At 43.5% G+C, this 18,964-nt stretch overlaps 1 protein-coding gene and 1 long non-coding RNA gene across 2 annotated transcripts in view; both read left to right on the top strand.

Annotated features, from left to right (window-relative positions):
• Window positions 1-18,964, top strand: part of LOC119458800 (actinia tenebrosa protease inhibitors-like) — a 96,451-nt gene that overhangs the window by 69,950 nt on the left and 7,537 nt on the right. The window lies entirely within an intron of this gene.
• Window positions 777-6,560, top strand: LOC125946692 (uncharacterized). The gene is made up of 3 exons (XR_007467784.1): window positions 777-870; window positions 2,900-3,073; window positions 6,409-6,560. It is a non-coding gene; the product is annotated as an uncharacterized LOC125946692 (long non-coding RNA).

Here is an 18,964-nt window from a genome sequence, read left to right as displayed (position 1 = left end):
CCTACGAAAATTTTGTGCGTTGTTCGTGAGTCTCGGCAGCGCACCGGCTTTCTATCCACATAGAAAGGAGTTCTTGTCAGCATGAACAGCAGGGTTTTGTAAGATACTGAGAAGTAGATAAAGAGGCCAACTCAGAGTTGCGAGGCACAAGGAGGGTCAATTTCCTTCGCTGTTCGCCATTACCAGCTGCTGTCAATGTACACTGAAAGTTGTGTGCACGACCACAAAGGTCGTGCGGTTCTAGCGACCATCGTATGACTTGCTACAAAGTTGAGCTGCATGCAAAAAATATGTCAGCAAACGTCAGTGTACTTAAACCAATTCACTTTTCTGACATTAAAAGGGGGCTCTTATTCACAGTCATGATGTTACTTACTGTCTACATCGACACGTTGGAGCGCTATTCCTCGCGACCTTTTCAGCACCTGTCAGTGCTGTGCCTTTCTCGTGGTTAAAATACCTGCGCTACAGCAATGAATTTTAAGTATGCTTACTTGCTTGCAGAAAGGAAGCCACATTTATTATATTTTCTATTGCGCTGCTTCTCCCTGAGCACAAAACGGTATTCCCAGCTGCAAAAATGATCAATAAGATGTCCTACAAAGCCGACATTTCTACCATCCAAAGTATTTTAATGTAGCCAATGAATCTGCGATGCTTTTATATTGACTGCTACAGATGGTCAAATAATGATAATGCTTTTAAAAAGAAACATTTACAGGCCTCCTTTTCGAATATAAAGCGCTGAAACAAGGAAGCACACTGCCTGATCCTTAGGATAATGCTTTTAAACTATGTCTTCGAAAATCAACTCTTTGAACAGGAAACGTTGGTTTCCAGTGTTGCTTCTTATCTTCAGTCTTTTGCAAGGTAAGGGTTACGTACCCGATAAGAAAATTACTTGACATAGGTGTGAAGTGTTGTATTATAGCCAGTGAACAACTGCACGAACGAGAGTTGTGATAGCTCATGCACCAAAAATAATGCCCATGGACGTAACGAAGCGCGCGTTTCGTATGAATTGAAGTGTTGATTTGCTAGAGAAGTATTTCTTCTTACTCCTCCTAAAGTGTTACGTCGTGAGAATGCAAGTGGTCTACTTATATGCACCCATTTTTGGTGAGAGCGCCAAGATGATCGGCAAAGAGCCAAATGAGAAATGTCAATGCAAGCTCTATCACCACATTTTGAAGGCGCTGCTTGGCACACATTTTACACGTCCTAAAATTATCTTCATACACTCCTATGTGCTCCTCACTGCTTTGTTGCTGTCTCCGGATTCTAACATACCGGTGTTCCAGAGCATAATGGTCCAGTGCGCCTCTACCGACGTATTTACCATAACGGAGAAGTTAATTCAGCTAACGGTGAATGGAACTTGTTTAGGTTGTTCCCCTGCGACGCATGGCTAAACATATGTTGCTACTCTTATAGTTCATAGTTTTCAATAAGTTTGTATACAAATACATTATACATCCGGTTCAATTTTGGAGAAATATGAAATGGATAGTTTTATTCCAACTATAGCTGCGAGTACACTGTGAAACTATCATCTGTAGCATCATCACATAAATATTTATTTTACTAGGAATTTCTCTTGTATGTGACGCATCAGCCGAGTTTACGTGCCAATCAAGCAGCCGCTGAGAAGTCCTGACGTGAGCTCAAGCAGCTTCTACATGACTAAGTTGCTGCGCGTTATCACATATATAACATTTTCAGTTCAGATTCTCAGCGTTTAACGACTTCCGGTGTGACAAAGTAATTAAAGGTATTGCAGGCAAAAACACACAGGTAATAATGTTGTGTTTTATTGTGGTTCTAGGTTGTTATATTGAACTAGTGTGATTGTTCATCATGCTTTCGCATTGAAACAATATATATCGACTGACCGTATTTCAACCGCCGTGTGAAGCGTATATAGAGCCGGGAGTGGTGCCATTTGGCGCCACTACAGATAAGTCACTACGTGGTGCGTGCGTGAATATATATTCAGACGAAATTGTCGGAATATTTATGAAGCGGCTCCGACTCCAACCACAACAATAAAAAAGTATATGATTTTCATCGTCGAGAGGCGCCACATACGCACTGGCACATTACGAAAGACCCAACTTGGTGTCAAACAGGTTCATTGAATAGCCGCACTTCACCAGTTACAAACAGCTAGTCACTCAAGTATGCGTAAAATACGTCATATGAAGAGCGTAACATACGCAGCGTCACTCGTTGGCGTAAATCGGATTTATTGAAAAGTGGCACGCAACTTGTGGCCCGTATCCAGTGGCAAATAGCCAATAACCAAAGTTTGGGGCAAAGAGCTGAGATGAGTTCAGCGGCAATCGTTTTAGCTGAATATAATACCGGTGAAATACTGTAAACCCGCTTAATGAAAACTGATATCGCCGCCTGGCGGACAGAAGAAAGGTTAAACGTTTTCTTGCAGCTGTCGTAGCCGTATAGTTCATACCAAATGACGCTTTAGATTTTGCATGGTGCGCATGGATCGTATGTTAGTTTATAGGATGCAATTTTCAAGCATTAACAACTCCTTTAGGTTCTACGAAGTGATGTACATGGTAATAAACCTTTACCAGGCTACGAATATAAAGAGCGAGCACTACGGCGTCGCTACATTGATCTCGACGGCGCAATGCGTGATGTGCCACACGTACAAAAAAAAAAAAAGAGAGACGCTGCGAACATGCAAATGGAGCACAACGGGGTCGAAGCGCAAACGGAAAGGGCGCGAACGTGGTCACAGACGCTACATTGATATAGACGGTGCAATGCCTACTCGATTTCTCGATTCCAAACTTCAGCAAATAATTTTATTTGATTCAAATTTGAACTGTTTCCTTTAAGTAATATATAGCAATACGTTCTTTTTTGCTTGTAGGCGGAATTTCCACTTATTGTACACCACACTACCATTACCAAGGTCCATGCAATTCAACTGAACCTTGTTGGACATATAATGAGACGTATCATGAATGTGACCCGCACACAAATGGAAGTTTTGGTCTTACAAGCGTGTTTGGGAGCTGCTACATCTGTTCCATTATGTGCCATCGTGAGTACAAACTTGTACTTCCTCTAATGAAATTGTTATACGTCGATTCATGAGAAAAAGATATGTACACCCACCACAGTAATCGAAGCTGATAATTTTATGTGATCACAAATGCGGCCCTTCAGAAACTGACAGTTCAGAAGCCGAGTATGTGGACCTATAGGCTGTGTAGCAAACAATCGGCCTATGTTATGGTTAGTGACCTCATCTTTCGTTTCGTATTTTCGGTCTCGTTGACGAAAATATTTCTTGCAGCTCAACTTTCCCGCACTATTATTCATTCACCCCTTTCCTGTGTTAGAGCTTCTTATACCACGTGTTCCACTTAACGTGTGTCAAAAAATATTGAAGTGGAACGCAGCTGGACAAAACCAAAATAATGTTGTATGCCATCGCTTTCAGCAAGTGAGGCTATTTTTGGTATTCTGCTTTATTACACATTGATGTAATAATAATTATTCTATTAATCAAATGTTATAGTCTGCGAAAAGGCATCCATGACAAAATTGTAGGCCAGCCTGAAAAATTTCCGACCCATATTTATGTTGCTAAGTATATGCTAAATATTTTTTTCCAAGCTTGAAAGAAACAGCGAAAGGAAAATGCCCTTTCTGAAACTCTGAAGCCACAGAGATTTTTTTGGAATAATAACGAGTGACGCGAAGTGCTCTACTTCGAATTTTATTACACTTGACACAGTAATCCTGGATTACTTTGAGCGCCCCTAATTATTGGGATAACACTATAGAACACGCACCGCACTGTGTAATTCCTTCAGTGACGAATCCCGATGGACAGTTGATAAATCTGTAAAAGTTACATAATATTCTTTTGAGGTACTGCAGACTCAATTAAAGGTATTCATTGTTGTATGGTGATGTTTTATGGAGTGTATAGTGACTCTTAAATATAACAGAATAAGTCAATGTGGACCTATTTTAAAGTAAGCAGTCCTGCGTTTTTTTTGTTTTTTTTTTTTTTTGAAGAGAAAAATATTATCCGTTTCCTTACCATTTACTGATAGAATGCAGCACGTCAAAAATGCCGTCACAAGTGATAGCGCCGACAATTGCAGCCCGTTCACAAAAGTGGTCGAGTGTAACTTTGATGAGCATACTGAAGTGAACTCGATTTATATTGAGTCCGCAGAAAGTTTAATTTTCCCTAAAATAACTGTACATGATTTATTTCTTGCTACCACTGGACAGAACTGACCAAATCAAGTCGCGTACATCAATCTAGCTGCTCACCCTGACCGAAGCTATTACTGTATGTGTGCCACTGAAATGTATCCTCATGTAATGGTTGGTGCAGAGTTTGAGAACGCGCTCACGTAAACGCATCGCATGAATGGCTTTCGTTTCATCCTTCTCTTTAGATATGACAGCGTATGATAGCGTACAGAAAAATAAACAGCGCTCAGCTTCGTTCAGGTATTTTTCTACTGTAAATCGTGGTTCCCTATGCTATTGCCGTTGTACCTACTTTCATATCAATGTATTCTCAAACAAACAAGGGCTTAGGTTCAGTATTTCTGCATCGGACGTCTGTAAATACTGCCGTTTGAGTAGCTTGTTTCTGAAAACTGCTAAAAGAGTCACAATGCAGAAGAGAAATATATGAATCAATTGTTGAGCGCGTTAAGCAAGTTATCGATGATGCATTTGAATTGATAGCGGAGGAGTCTCCAAATGCAGGAGTGTAAAAAAAAAAAGTCCCAGTTTTTCATGAAAGGCGGAGCACCGATTGAGATAGCAAACTAGTAGACATCTATAAGAAGTACGGATATTAGTTTTATGGGCCGGATAAATTTGTAAACATAGGCATAATAACTAAATTAGCATGCATGGTGTCACTTGCGCAAGGAGAGATGAACGCATCTCACTCGATGACCGCCTGTGAAAGCGCTGTAGGGAGTAAGTGCGGCAGCAGCAGCGATCGAATTGACCTTGGCCCCGCCTCTCACACCTACGCGAACTAAGCCGCGAAAACACAGTGCAGGGGGGACTGTGCCCCAGCCGCAGATAGTATTAAAGTTACAGCCGCTCGGGTGGGCGCGCGCGGTGCAGAACGCAGACTCCCCCCCTCCTTACTAGCCCCCCTCCCCCGAAGCCTTGCAGCCCGGTGGGCGCGCGTGGTCACTCGGGCGGCGCAAAGTAAAACGTCCGCCCCCCTCCCCCCCTTCGGCGGTCTCCGGAGTGTGACGCGCGACTGGGACACGGCGTGCTTCCTTCGTGCTTCCTGCCGTTGGGTGTACGAGGTTGAGCCGCGACCGCCGGCTCACCCTCACCCGCTTTCACTCGCACATAAACCATATGGCATGCGGCGACGACTTTGTCGCCCGTGGACTTTACACGGAACCTGCCGGCAATGGCGACACTGACGGCAGAAATGCGCCTGGAGTATCCATATAGTTGCGAAATAAAACAAAACACCAATAATAAATATTCCAACGCGTTCAATTGAAGTCTTTTGATAGTTTGTTCTTTCTAAAATCATCACGATCATCATCATCAGCCTATATTTATGTCCACTGCAGGACGAACGCCTCTCCCTGCGATCTCCAGTTACCACTGTCTTACGCTATAGCTGATTCCAACTTGCGCCTGCAAATTTCCTAGGTTCATCACCCCACCTAGTTTTCTGCCCTCCTCGACTGCAATTCCCTTCTCTTGCTATTCACTCTTTAACTCTAATTGGCCAGCGGTTACCCATCTTACGCATTACATGGCCTGCGCAGCTCCACTTTCTTGGTTAAGAACCTCAATCATTTGTTGAAATATATATATATATATATATAGTTGCCCTAAAGTGCTCATTATAACATTACAACATTCTACATGGGCAGATGTATAAATGTGTAGTCGCGGTACAACGCCAAGAGAAGACAGGGAGACGTTCTTTAAGAACAGCAGGCCAACGTGTTCAAGCAAAACAGAGCAGAGACACGTCTTCTTCGTCGCGGGCAAAAGTCCCACTGACCCACTAGACGGATTCCGTTAATTCCCCCATCATCGTTGCTGTCTGCCTAGAGCACATGTGCCAATATATTGTGAAAGTTTTAATGCACGCACATGTTTTGGTGGATATTTTTATCTGCATGCAAACATTCACACATTATGCAAAATAAATATTCCGTAAATATAAACGTGTAGTGACACCGGTATCCTCATCAATGCCTTTTCCACGCTATATCAGAGAAATAACACGTTTAGCAAATGTGAAGTATTTATTTAGCTCTGCAAATCGTTAGTGTCAGTGTGTATATATAACATACATTTTTCCGTATTTATGAGCAGAAACGTGACAACTGTAAACTCTTTTCCTAATTGCAGTTGAAGGTTTCCCCGAGGACTATTGCGCAACAAGATGGCCAAGAACGCCAAGGAGAGCTTAAAAACTACAGCATTTGCGAGAATCTATAGTTCGTCATGAGGGCATTTCTGATAACAAATAAATGCGTAAAAATAAATTGTTTACAAAAGCATTGAGACACTTTGGTATTGAATTTATGACAGAGTATTATGAAATACAGAACGAATATTTACTAAAAAATTTGCAACGGAGTCGAAAGCAACATGGCCTCCCTAATATACTGGGATCGTGCCTTAAAAAGTTCTGGCGGAAACCAGATGAGTGTCGACAGTAGTGCGATTATCATTGAAGCAATGCTGCGAGACGCCACGTTGCCAGCACCGAAACGCCTGATAATAAGCCGCCTATTCTGCCACCCAGCTCCACTCTAGCGCTTCTCTCCGGGCACATTGTGCTGCTATGTAACGAAGACTCCGCCAAGTCCGCACGTGATTGAATACATATGCCGATATGTATACATTCGGAGAATGTATTGAATACATTCTCCGAATATGTATGAGGCAGGTTTTATTCCGTCATGCACCAGAAAAAAAATTTAATATTTTTTTTCTAATCGAAAAGCGGCATATAACCAGTGAACTAAGTTTGCGTCAGAGCGGGTCAATAAGGAGTGGCACATATTATGGGGCACATACCCAATGACTGAGATTGGCATGGAATGAGATCATTGGGCAGGCACTTACCCAGTGTTAAATACCCAGCGACCCCCGTTATGCGACTGTACTGAATAAGATGTTCAGAGACAGCCCCTGGAGTCCGTTTTAGCGCACCTTGACAATAGACCAATGTCAGTTGAAACGATTTTCACGTGTCGTCGACAGAAGACACCGCAGCTGAAGGCGACGAAAGGACTGCTTAGATTTCTGAAAGGAACGGGCTTCTACAAGTGGCTGTGACAATGATGTCACGTACCACGCAAGCATGACGAACTGTAACTGACGACGTGTGTGCTGTCCTATGTGCTCTCTATCTCTCCTCCCCATCTTTCATTCTCCCCCATCCCGCTCCCTAGTGTAGGGTAGCAAACCGGTTGTGCTAAACTGGTTGACCTCCCTTCCTTCTCTACTCTCTTTCCTTCCTACATATTCGACCTACATATTCGACCCAGTGAGTCCAGGTGGCGTGGAGAAGGTTAGGTGCGGAGAAACAGACAGGACATACTGAAAACTGGGTAAAGTTCACAGAGAAAGCTAATGGCTAGAAAATTGTGGGCCTAACCATGCTGTACTTCAGAGCATATACAGTACAAAGCATATGTCGTGCACTAGCTGAAGCAGCACATGAGAAGCATCCTGATATGCATAGATATCTCTTGTAAAGTATACGACATGCCTAATATATTGTGCTATATGCCACTAATATGACGAGCGTTTTTCAGCCATCTGATTTTCCTAATGCCAGTGGTTGGCAGTGTGATCACTTGGGAATGTACCACACATCGCTGGGCCGTTTGGGCAGAATGGTGTTAGCGTGACGCTTCGGCGTTATAAAGACAGCTATAAGCTTAATGATACTGCAGCATCAGCAACGCGCCTATCTCATCTGAATTGGCTGCTCGCTGCTCATCCACACATCGATATTTCATCTCGTTGGCTCCACAGTGGCCTTGATTGTTTAGCGACGATTCTCAGGACGGTCCATGTCTGCGTTACCATTTGTTTGCAGAACGCTTGGGACAGTATTGCACCACGAACAACATGCCAAGTGACGCATGGTGCAACTGGGAACTCGGCCGCAGACAATCAAGCATGGGCGGACGTCTTCTTCCAAATTTAGAAAGAAGTGGAGTGCGACGGTTCTCGCCGGCGGGGTTATTGACGACGCCTTCTACTTTCAGAACACTGGGGCTTCTCTTATAATATGAATATGTACTAAAATGCGATATCGACGTAGTTCTTTATAGTTCGCATGATAGTATACTCAAAGACAACTTTCTGCTATGGCTTCTTTTACTAGGCAATTGCATGTACTTCGCGATCATAAACATCCGTAGCAGACATAGAGGAAAACAAAACGCTCCCTTAATTATGGCTTTTCTTATTCCACTAATGTTGTTTTCTCTATAATCGGCTGAAAGTTTGTTATAAATGTCGCAGTTTCACCCTAAAGGCGAAGCATCGATTGCGATAGTGAATAATCGGAGAGCCATACGAAGCTAGGATAGTTCTTTTATCGGCCGCATCGATGTGTGGACATTCGCTTGCTAACTAAATTAGCAATCATGGTGTCCACGCGCACAGCAAACATGAACATATCACACTCGATGACCGCGGACACTCGTTCTCAAAACGCTGGCGTGAGGAAACGTGGCAGCAGCAGTGAGTGAAGTGACCTTCATGCGGTCTATCGCTTCAACGCAAACTGAGCGCCAAGAACACACATCACGCACAAAGCTGCGAGCCGCATACGCACCTAGACTATGCCTCCATCGCAGATCGCTCTCAAGATAAGCCGCGCGCAGCCGCCACATACACAGTTGCAGCCGGAGTAGAACGCACCCCCCTCCCTTCTCTCCCACCGGTGCCTCGCAACATTGGGTGCCTCGCGCGCGACCGAAGACGCCGCACATCCTGCCCTTTTTCCTTTCTTTTGCGCAGGTGTGATTGAGACGAGATTGTCGGCTTCCCTCCATGCTTTTACTGGCATACTCAGCTTACGACGCGGCGATAGTGTTATCGCCCCTTGGACTTTCTGCGGAACCTCACGGCGACGGCGACGACAACAACGACCGCAGAAATGCGCCTGGAGTATTCATATAATTACTATTGAAACTAAAAATAATAATCGTTTCTTGCCCTTTCATCTTTCCAGGTTTCAGGTTACACATGGCTGGTTGTCCTGCTCATGGAAACAAAGGTGGCTTCACTGGATAGCAGCGCAATATAGGGCAGGTGTTTGGGCAGCTCCCAAGCGGTGCGGCCGCATCATCCTCACGTCGTTCTCACCTTCGGAAAAGCGCAACTTTTCTAACCAGAGACACCAGATCCTGGCTACCCAGTGGAGCCGTGTTAATGATATCATAGTCGGCGATGTCAAGCCCATGCTGCGGCTCCTACGAAGTCTATATTTACATCAGGACCCCCTAACTCTTGTTCTATTGTTTTAAACTTGCTACTGAGAGTTCGTTCGCGTAGCGCGTAACTTCTGTCATGTTTGAGTCATTTAGTTAAACCTAAAAAATCTTTTTATAAAGTCTTCTAATTATTCAAAATGTTCTTGCGTCATGCATTTTATCCAGAGACCCTGACAAAGACTAATGCAAGTTACTCGAGCCATTTTCTTTCTTCTTCTCAACGCGTCTCAACCAGCAGCAACTGCGGTAATTTTTTACCTTGCGGATGGTGCAGAAGGAAATGGAAAGGGACATGTTGTAAACGTTTCCAATTTAGACCACACAGAAATGTGACGCGCTACGTACTACGGAAAGATTTACATGGATTGTTAAAGCTCAAGGATGGTTTAGGGTGGTAAAAGAAAAAAAAAGAGTTTTAGAAAACGAAAACATAACAAATAAGGGCCGGGAAATCGAATGGGAAACCTTTGGAAACCGTTAACTGGAATTGCAACGTTTTTCGTGTTGTGTTGGTTATTTGAGGATATATTCTAAGCAGACACTACTTAACTACTACTCAGCCGCAGTTTACCAATGGCAACTCCCGTCTTAAATTAAATGAATACTTAAAAAGCTGTTAGTCATTTTTTTTCTTGTTAAGAAAGATATTATGCTTTCTAGGAAGGTAAGTTTCGTCACATTCAATTAGAACAATTTTGCTTTTTATAATTTACAAGAAACATTACATGATGTATTCCATCTCCCATTCTGTTGAGCTGCAATTACGACCATAGAATGGACCTCGAAATGCGTTTCATAGGTTCGAGTAAAAGAAGCGAAAGTTGGAGTTAAGATTAGGCAACTAAGGAAATGTTTCTAAGTCAAAGTGGTAAACATAACTGTGCTCTTAATTTTCTCGTGCCGTTTATTTTTTCTTTTCCATCATGCACCTCATAAAGATAATAATTTCAATGTTGCAGATACGTCAGCCACGTGCCACAAAAATCAAGTTAACAGGAGTGCCTGATTGATGTGCGGTTCTTTTCGGTCATAGTTTACATGCATACATTGTAATGGTAATGAGGAGAACCGCGCGCATTGTTTTCCGCCAGTGTCTTATTATACAATCTAAGTGTTAACTGGTAAAAGTTTTTGCTCTGTTAGAAAACAAGACCATTTGGTGGTCAGTAGAATTCCCAAAAGAATGATCGAACAGGCATGCGCCAAAATTCACCGGCCTTTTCTAGATGAAATGTAAGGGTTGACGCCGTCAGTTGGCAATATAGATAAGGGACCGCGCGACCTTTAAGGTTTTATGTGTTATTTCAATTTCGAGAGTGCCGTATATGACCTATTTTCTTGTGACTAAAGACGTCACGCATGCTCTTATTGTATCTTGAGAGATCACATTTTAAAAGCTCATAAATTTGAGAGGGAAAGGTTTAGCATCTTTTCGCAAAGACGCCGCAGCTGTGACTAAGACACCAAGAGTTATTTGACAACAACCTGCTCACAACATTTTGGTGTGGTATTTCATGGCATTAGTATAAAAGAGGTTCACCCAAAAGGATAGAAGCGTTTTTGCAATAATATGTGTCTTGCGATGTTTTCTGTAAAATTTGCATTGTGCTACGCACTTGTTCTCACTCTGTCCGAGGCATGTATGTAAGCTGAGATTATTTCATAACAGAGTAGGTTTCTTCTTGAAGCATGCACAAGATCTTATCTGACATTGATAAAGATTACTAATGGACGTTATGCACAAAAGTCATAAGTTCGCGATATATATATATATATATATATATATATGTTTGGACTAGTTGGCGATTTTCAACTGTACACGGTGCTGTATAAACTAGCAAGTTTAAATGCCGCCAGATCAAATTATAGTGTCTACGGCTAGAAATTGAATCAACGACAGCGGGTTCTGCAGCAAAACGCTATACTATCGACCCACCGCTACTGGCACTGCTAATAGGACGGGGCACAAAATTGTGCTGTAACATCCGGAGGTAGTATATCAAGTGTACGCTGGTGGCGCTTCTATTCAGTTCTGAAGCGTGTGTATGCAGCCTGATAAATCTGTCGCAGTACATCTATAATGAAACATCGTTGCACTTTTCTAGTTTCTTGGTATATTCGGAAACCTATTCTACATACCAAAAGCTTTGCTAAATGTGAAATTCCGACAGCGGATTATATTTCGTTACGCTTCAAAAACGCTTCAAAAATCTCTCAAGATACAGTAAGAGCATACGTGACATCTTTAGTCACAAGAAAATAGGTCATATACGGCACTCTCAAAATTGAAATAACACATAAAAACTATATTTGCCAACGATTATAGCAGAAACAAATACATGCTCTTGACAAAATGTAAATTAAATCCAATGTTTTTGACATCAATGTGGCTAATTTCGCATTATAGAAACTAGAGAAGGGTCAACAGCAAGTATGCTGTTAATTATAACCTTAGTTTACTTAGCGGAAAACAAATGCACCTTTTCAGGCATGACAGACAGAGCATGCTCAGAGGACGGCCCTGTGGTAGGAAAGTGCAGGGGCTCGTTTCCAAGGTGGTATTACGTGTCTGAAAATCAGACATGCAGAAAATTCACATATGGAGGATGCCAAGACAATGGAAACAACTTCGGATCATGTTCACAGTGCATGATGCAGTGCTGTCGTAAGTATATACAAAAATCATGAAGTAAGGTTTACTAAAATAGAGTGAAACATTATTTTTTTTATGATGCTTGTCGTCGGCCTTAAAATTAAGGACAGTCAATATAACCTCACTAGTAAGCCGTAGAACAAGCGTACAACGACTTAAAGATGCCCCCGGCCATAATCAAAATCTGGCATCTGTTCTAGGAAGGAAACTTCGGGAAATGTGAAGTTTTCGGTGGCTCCAAATTGAACGTACTTGCTTCAAACTTTGACGGTTTTTTACTGTGCTAAATATCCATTCCTTCAACCACTTAATTTACCTGAGAAATTTTGAAAAATTGATGGGAAGTGCTGATTTTACTCACATGCATTTATATTTCAATTTTTTTTCCTAAAAAAGAACACGGGGTTTCAATAGATGCAGGACAGGCAGCTTCAATCTCGCGACGAACAATGCGCGTAACGTGGTCAAAGGTGGGCGCCTGGCAAACAGCATCACACGATGAAGTTGCAGCCGTGTTGGGCAGCCGAGTGAATCTCTGGGTTTATACGGCGGCTCTTCGCGTCTTCAAACCGCCGGCACTCTTTGATAATTGTGTCGACTGTATCAACGCTGGTATACACGAGCAGATTAAAAGGATCGCCGGCGATACCTCCCAGCACGTGAGAAACCCTCTCGGACTCAGGCATGTGCTTGTCAACCCGGCCGCAAAGAGCGATGACGTCCTGAATGCAAGTGACGTAGGACTCGGAGGATGTCTGTGCACGAGTCGCAAGTTCATTCCGCGCAGCAAGCTGCCAACCAGTGCTATCACCGAAAGGTTGCGGATCTTCTCTTTAAAGAAGTCCCAGTTTCTAATGTCAGCCTCATGCGTCTCGAACTACATCGAGGTAAAAGATCGCGTTGACGAACATAAGGGTCGGGTCCCACCTGTAGCTGGCGTTGATCCGTTCGCAAAGGTTGAGCCATTTGTCGACGTCAACCCCATCCTGGCCGGAAAACACGCCAGGATCACGATCAGGAGGCAGAACGATGAAGGTGGGAGCCATGGGAGGGGCAGGTGGTGAAAGTGATGTGGCTGCACCGACTGACATGGTCGGAAGCCTGATGAGTCGGCCGTTGCGGAGCTCCGTTATGGGTACAGGAAACAACCACCACCTCCACCACAAAGATGTTACGTAAACCGACACAAGGTGGGACTATTCACAATGTATTTACACAGCGACATAGTAGCGAAGATAGTGGACAGCCCCCCAGCAAAAGACAGACCCGTCTTCTTTGTCGTCTGATCCAGGCAGAATGTCTTTCTCTGTTGTGGTAGCTTCGTAGCATCACCCCCGGCGGTAGAAGCACAGTCCCGGTGCACTTCAAACATTCTCGTTAGCAGGATGGCGGTATGCCTTCAGTCTGCTGACGTGAACAACAGGGGGTCTCAGCTAATTTTGGCCGAGAAATAAAAATACATACATAGGCGCTACGCGTGTCGTATTGACGCAGTGTTGTTCTGAGCCGAATGGAGCACACCATGATATTTCTTTTCCAATCCGCCAAGCTAGTTAAATTAATACGATTACGTATTTAACTTTTTAATTATTAACTCTATCGAAAAAATGTTCAATGCAAAAGTTGTAGCGCTTGTTCAGAAGCATCGAATTATTTCATCTGTGCTAAGATAAATACCCTGTTTAATGTTTTTCCAGCCTTTCTTTAAAGTCCGCGAAATTTAAAAAAAAAATACCACGCGACTGCTGGCTACCACGTCGCGCTTTTAGGGCCCTCAAATGTAAGTTGAACGAATTGGTAAAGGCTGCGCCGCGCACAGAGGTCTATTGAACAGGCTGTCGGTGACGGCGATGGACGTTAAGTGACAAAAGGGGCATACCGTTTGAATAAAAATATATCGCTACAACAAAGCGGCTGCCACGTGCGAATGCGATACGGGACCGGAGGCAGCATTTGACGCAACGCAGGCATTTTTTCTTTTGTTTTTGGACTAATGAAGAAACACGATGGAGGGGAGAGAGTGACAGTGTGATGAAAGACGGAGATAAAAAAAATGGCCGCATATCTGCTTGCTTCGCTGAAAATGACGTCGAAAAACAATAGTTTTCAGCCGTCCTTGATACGTATTGCCCTATCTTCTGCTCCCTCCCACCCCTCACGCTCTTCCCCTCCTCTTTCACTTCTCCCATGATGGATGCAATGGAGCTTTTGCCGAATTCAATTCAAATTTCCCGCGATCACCCAGCTCTTGCGCCATCTGTTGGGACCTTTTATTAATGCTTCCTTAAAGCCGGCTACAGAGCCGCGGCTTCAGTCGGCTTGTTTTTAACGCGTAGGGTCTCTTCCAGACCATTTCTAACGCGTTGTTTTCATTTGTAGCGTTTCATTTTTCATTTCTTTCTGTCGCTCTTTCTCTCTGTGTTTCTCTTTCTTTCTCTCTATCTTTATTTAAATGTCTCTCTCTCTCTCGCTCTCATTTTCTCTATCCCTCACCAATAGTAAGTTCTGTTACAATCGTTGGTACAACACAATCATATGATTCGCATAAATGCATGTTGTACAAGCGTGGGTGTATACCCTATTGGTTGTGACGTTCGCCTTCAGACCATGGGTACCGGGGTTCGAATCCCGCCTCGCCAAGGATGTTTAATTTATTTATTTAGTTATTAATCTCGCTCTCTGGGGGTCTGTCTTTGTTTCTTTCTCTGCACCTCCTCTATTTATCCTTTGTTTTGGCCGGGCGGTTGAATCGAGAGACAGACTAGGTTTTTCGTGTTTAGGTAGCCCATTAAAGACTATCGCCTTTAAAACTATGATCGCAGTCACCGACAGCCTGTTCAATCGACCTCTCTGCGCAGAGCATCCTTTGCTAATTCGTTCAGCTTACATTCGAGAGCACTAAAAGCATGGCGCGTTAGCTGGCAGTCACGTCGTACTTTTTTTATTTTTGCGCGCTTTAAAGAAAAGCTGGGAAAACATTAAACAGGACATTTATTTTAGCACACATTAAATAATACGATGCTTCTGAACAAGCACTCCAATTTTTCCATTGAACATTTCTTGCTAGAGTTAATAATTAAAAATATGATTAAGTAATCTTGGTTACTTACCCATCTTGGCAGATTGGAAAAAAATACAATGACGTGCTCCATACGGCTCAGAAAAATGCTGCGTCAATACGACACACGTAGTGCCTATGTTTGTACTTTTAATGCTTGGACCAAGTTAGCCGAAACAGTCTGTAGATCACTGGGAGGGATCGCAGCCACCAAAGCAGGAGAGACACGAATAATGTCGTAGGGAGACGACCAAGAACATTAGGAGGGTCTGATAACAGCAGGTTCAAGCATGTCCTCAACTTCCTCAGTAATAACACGACACTCGGTGGATGACATGCGGTACAGTGGCTGGCGTAATGGTGCGTGACGTCCCATATCAATGGGGTGAGAAACGGTACTTGTGCAGCCTAATGACGCTTGGTTTAAGTCAAAAGAGGCGTGAAAGTAATTTAAAAGGGTAAGTATCCACTCACGTGGTGTTGGGTTGAGGTAATTTGCAATAGAGCGACGAAAAGATGCGGTGCTATCCGGTCAGATGGCACATGGGGTGTCAGTGCTGTTACGCTAGCAGTAGCGAGGTCACCGGCAACAGGTCATCATCATCATCCGCCTATATTTATGTCCACTGCAGGACGAAGGCCTCTCCCTGCGATCTCCAATTACCCCTGTCTTGCGCTAGCGTATTCCAACTTGCGCCTGCGAATTTCCTAACCTCATCATCCCACCTGACTTTCTGCCGTCCTCGACTGCGCTTCCCTTCTCTTGGTATCCATTCTGTAACCCTAATGGTCCACCGGTTATCCATCCTACGCATTACATGGCCTGCCCAGCTCCATTTCTTCCGCTTAATGTCAACTAGAATATCGTCTACCCCCGTTTGTTCTCTGATCCACACCGCTCTCTTCCTGTCTCTTAACGTTACTCCTAAGATTTTTCGTTCCATTGCTCTTTGTGCGGTCCTTAACTTGTTCTCGAGCTTCTTTGTTAACCTCCAAGTTTCTGCCCCGTATGTTAGCACGGTAGAATGCAATGATTGTACACTTTTCTTTTCAACGACAGTGGTAAGCTCCAGTAAGGATTTGGCAATGCCTGCCGTATGCACTCCAACCCAATTTTATTCTTCTGTAAATTTCTTTCTCATGATCAGGGTCCCCTGTGAGTAATTGACCTAGATAAACATATTCCTTTACAGATTCTAGAGGCTGACGGGCGATCCTGAATTCTTGTTCCCTTGCCAGGCTATTGAACATTATCTTTGTCTTCTGCATATTCATCTTCAACCCAATTCTTGCACTTTCTCGAAGAAGGTCCTCAATCATTTGTTGTAATTCCTCTCCATTGTTGCTCAATAGGACAATGTCATCTGCAAACCGAAGGTTGCTGAGATATTCGCCATCGATTCTCACTCCTAATCCTTCCCAGTCTAAGAGCTTGAATACTTCTTCTAAGCATGCAGTGAATAGCATTGGAGAGATCGTGTCTCCTTGCCTGACTCCTTTCTTGATAGGTATCTTTCTACTTTTCTTGTGGAGAACCAAGGTAGCTGTGGAATCCTTGTAGATATTTGCCAAGATATTCACGTATGCCTCCTCCACTCCTTGATTACGCAATGCCTCTATGACTGCTGATATCTCTACTGAATCGAATGCCTTTTCATAATCTATGAAAGCCATATAGAGAGGTTGATTGTACTCCGCAGATTTCTCGATTACCTGATTGATGGCATGGATATGGTCCATCGTAGAATACCCCTTCCTGAAGCCAGCCTGTTCTCTTGGTTGACTGAAGTCAAGTGTTGTCCTGATTCTATTGGAAATTATCTTGGTGAATATTTTATACAATACTGAAAGCAAGCTAATGGGTCTGTAATTCTTCAATTCTTTAACGTCTCCCTTCTTATGGATAAGTATAATGTTGGCGTTCTTCCAGCTCTCTGGTACACTTGAAGTTGTGAGGCATTGCGTATAAAGGGCCGCAAGCTTTTCAAGCATGATATGTCCTCCATCTTTGATTAAATCTACTGTTATTCCATCTTCTCCAGGCGCTTTTCCCCTGGTCATATCTTTCAAGGCCCTTCTAACTTCATCGCTAGTTATAGAAAGAGCTTCTGTATCCGGTTCATCACTATTTCGAATGGAAGAAGCTTGGCTGTTTTGGCTACTGTACAGGTCAGTATAGAATTCTTCTGCTGCTTTTACTATGTCATCGAAATTGCTGATGATATTACCATGCTTATCTTTCAGTGCATACATCTTGCCTTGTCCTATGCCTAGTTTTCTTCTTACTGATTTCATGCTGCGTCCATATTTTACGGCTTCCTCAATTTTACCCACGTTATAATTTCGAATATCCCTTACTTTCTTCTTGTTGATCAGTTTTGACAGTTCAGTGAATTCTATCTGATCTCTTGAGTTGGACACTTTCATGTTTTGCCGTTTCTTTATTAGGTCCTTTGTTTCTTGGGAGAGCTTCCCTACAGGTTGCTTTGGTGCCTTACCTCCCACTTCAATTGCTGCTTCTGAGATCAGCCTAGTTACGGTTTCATTCATTAGCTCTATGTTATCTTCATCTTCCTGTTCTAAAGCTGCATATTTGTTTGCGAGCACCAGCCTGAATTGGTCTGCTTTTACCCTTACTGCCTCTAGGTTGGCCTGTTCCCTCTTGACTAACTTCACTCTCTCTCTCTTCAAATTGAGAGAAATCCTAGACCTCACTAACCTATGGTCACTGCACTTAACCTTACCTAACACTTCTATATCCTGCACTATGCTTGGATCGGCAGAGAGTATGAAATCTATTTCATTCCTTGTTTCTCCATTAGGGCTTTTCCAGGTCCACTTCCTGTTGCTGCGCTTCCTGAAGAAGGTATTCATTATTCGGAGCCTATTCCTTTCCGCGAATTCTACTAACATCTCTCCTCTTGCATTCCTAGAATCGATGCCGTAGTTGCCAATGGCTTGCTCACCAACCTGCTTTTTCCCCACTTTTGCATTGAAGTCGCCCATGACTAAAGTATACTGAGTTTGCACCTTTCTCATTGCTAGTTCAACATCTTCATAAAACTGTTCTATTTCTTCATCATCGTGACTAGAGGTAAATGCACAATAGAGGCAACAGGTAAATGCACAATAACGTCATCGTCCACAATCTGGATGGTAACAATAGCCTCGCCACAGCGAAACGCCAAAGTGTGCGAATTTAAGTTACAAACCAGTATTTCTGCCGCACCAGGGTGAACCATGAGGAGGGCGAAAGGCAACAATACAGGCTGGCGGCGACTGAAGACGGAAGCGGATGTGAACACGACCATCGCATCCGCAAGCGATTTGCATGGAAGAGGGACAAATACAGCACTGTGAGGGGAAAGGAACGTGGTTTCGGAACCCGAGGTTCGCGACGCCGGTTAAATAAAACAGCACGTTGTGCAACTTGGTGACGTCGTACCACTTATTGTGCTGGCTCTCCCTTTCGTACAATGACAACCAATCCTCCTCTTCCTGATCAGTGGTGCCGCTAAAGATGGCAGGATCACGCTGGCGCAAGACATGAGAAACGGTGACCGCTGGAGGCTGAGGTTTATCCTGCTGGGCAGTGTCGTCACGCATTGTCGCATCAATGGGTAGCGTCTGGCTTCGGAGTTACAGTTTTCGAGGTTACCCTGCACTTCCACCAAATGAAAGGGGAATTTATTGAAGCTCCTCCCAGGGATGGCAATTGGCTTTGTATGCAGT

The sequence above is a fragment of the Dermacentor silvarum genome, chromosome 7 (assembly GCF_013339745.2).
Source record: "Dermacentor silvarum isolate Dsil-2018 chromosome 7, BIME_Dsil_1.4, whole genome shotgun sequence".
Classification (NCBI taxonomy): Eukaryota; Metazoa; Arthropoda; class Arachnida; order Ixodida; family Ixodidae; genus Dermacentor; species Dermacentor silvarum.
This window is presented reverse-complemented; position numbering and strand designations above follow the sequence as displayed.